Raw genomic sequence first — 2,621 nt, 5'->3', positions numbered from 1 at the left:
ATAAGTGACATGCTTCTAACATATTTAAATATATTAAATATTCTAATGCTGAATAAAACAAGCATATAACTAGGATAAATGCCATACGTAAATATAACATCAATGAACAGTAGCGATTCTAGGGCATGAAAACATGTGAAATAGCTACTCAGGTTCATTTCAACAATAAACATGGCTAGTAGATGAAGAAGGCATATTATGCACATAAACATTATTGTTTATCTTTTGATATTGCTCTCAAAACAGCGGGTTGCTGTAATAAACAGCCCTCCAACACTAAATGGTGATCAGAGATCCTCGACTAACGTGACAGTCCTATCTTACCAAATCAGGGTTTTAGATCAAATGTAATAAGCCTAGTAATCAAGCATAAATACAAATTGTAAGGAGTTGTGTACAAAATAAAATAACAGAATTTAACACAGGTAAACAGCCTCAACAAACAGAGATATAATTAGGCACAAATATGTACTTCATGCTGAAATTAACAACACACTAAAACCAGACTGTCAGGTTGTCTCACTACACCGCTATTATCAATGAGAAAACAAATCCACCCACAATATTGCAATCATACCCAAGTATTTAATACTAGCAGATTGCACAAAATTAAACAGTAAGTAAAGTGAGGCAACGGGCAACTCACAGCACGTAGATTGTCTACGTGGGAAGTCCAGCTCAGCGAACACGAAGTTCTATCCCAGAAAACCAATTCTGCCACCCACGTTCGGGCATGCACTGCGGGAGGTTGACGTAGATACAAGAGCCGCTGCTGAGGCCGTGGGAGACGTCCACAGCACCAGCCCGAGAAGACGAACATCACGCAGCAGGAAGCCCAAGCACTAGGCCACGATGGACAATGATTAGACAAACACAGCACCACTGAGGCGCACAAAAGGAACACTGGAACACGGGAGAAACACACTGCACGCGAGCAGCAATTCCTCCTTTCTTCTTCCAATCACCACCAGTGAGCCAAACAAGAACGCCAGGACCAAAATAGATCAAACTGATTAGAACTGAGAGCCGGAGAGAGGAACCAGGAACCGATGTTTTTCTGCGCACTCCTCAGAGGTTGACTGTCCATCCTTTAAGGAGCCGAGAAAAGGTGGAGGCAAACGGATTAGCGAGAAGAGCAGGAGATTGAGTCGTAGAAATCGGCGTACAAAGAACGCCGCCGCCGCTGCTGCTCAATTACTGGCACCGCCAGCCTCTGCCTTATTCCCGTAAGGTAGCTGAAGGCACTGAGGTGCCCTAGCTCCTCCCCAGCCGGCTGGGCTGCTCGGCCTTTGTGGCCTTGTAGTGGCCCAGTCCGGCTGGCCACATATTTTTTAAATAAGGGGAAAACCCCAAATTAACAGCACTATATACCTCAATACACCAAATAAAAAAACACTAGCTGAGTGCACGTGCGTTGCAACGGGAACATATAATACCACGATAACTAATATACAAAATGTGTGTTATACTGTTATGAGAAAAAGGTTTCATAATCCATTTGTGATACTAGTCATATATAAATTTTGTTATTTTAATCTAGTTGTTTCACCACTACATTGCAACCATCAATATCATGCAGACTTCGATATATACCGCAGTTTGCGTGGTCTCATCATTGGAAAGCATGTCCCACACCTACCGGAAGAAGTTCCCTCATACATCGTCAGTCATTAGGCATGCACCACCAAACGAGCTTGCTTAAACGAAAAGGCAAGTGTGTGTGTGTTTGCGAAGAGAATTAAAGGCAGGCTGGCACAAAAGCTACCCCGACGGTGGCGAGGATGACAAACTGGTCATTGCTGTCGGTCCTCCTCCTTGTCATCTCCGGCGCCGAGATGACACCACAGTCCTTGATATAGTAGTTGTCGAACACATGCAACATGGCGAGTACCGATGACTCTTGGCTGGGCTGCCAGACGAAGTGCACCCCGGGCTCATCAGCGAGGTAGTACACCTGGTCATTGCACCACCGGATGCGCTACTCCTTTATATACATCATGTTCGAGGACACTCACACAACGTCAGCAACGGCCATCATTCCAGCGCACAAGAATCCATGGCTGGTCATTAGCGACTTACGTGATAGGTTGGGCTTCAGGTGGATGATGAGCTGGATGGTGTGATGGCGTCGTTGTCGGATGCGGTGCCTAGAACAGCCTGAGAGTCACCGACGTTTGCGACGACCATGAGGTCCCCCTGCTTGACGATGGACATCTCGGTGCAGCCGCTCTGGACCGTGTCCAAGCGTCGGCTGCGTCGGAGCTTGTCATACACAACGGCACATGTGGCCATGTAGGACTGCTTCTAGAGGTCGAACTAGCAGTCTCTAAGCTTCTTCTCGTCGTCGATGAGCGATACCAACACAAGCGCCTCCTGTTAGTGGTGTTTGTTCGGGGTTTCCAAGTAAGAAACATGGATTCATCCTTGGCGTTGGTTTATGAAAATGACTCACAAGTCAAATCCATGGAAAAATATTACTCCCTCCATCCAAACATATAATTCAAGAATCTCGGTGATACTTATCTACTACTATGCATTGTGCAAGGAGTATCAGGTGGGCTTAGGGAGAGATGTAGTAGATGTTTTTCCTATCATAGATGTAGGCATAAATACACATGTGG

At 45.6% G+C, this 2,621-nt stretch overlaps 1 pseudogene; it reads right to left on the bottom strand.

Moving 5' to 3' along the window:
- Positions 1 to 695: 695 nt before the first annotated feature.
- Positions 696 to 2,376, bottom strand: LOC109944222 (probable protein phosphatase 2C 48; annotated as a pseudogene).
- Positions 2,377 to 2,621: the final 245 nt, after the last annotated feature.

This window comes from Zea mays, chromosome 2 (assembly GCF_902167145.1).
Source record: "Zea mays cultivar B73 chromosome 2, Zm-B73-REFERENCE-NAM-5.0, whole genome shotgun sequence".
Lineage (NCBI taxonomy): Eukaryota > Viridiplantae > Streptophyta > Magnoliopsida > Poales > Poaceae > Zea > Zea mays.
The sequence above is the reverse complement of the archived record's forward strand: the minus strand, read 5'-3'. Positions and strand labels throughout refer to the sequence as shown.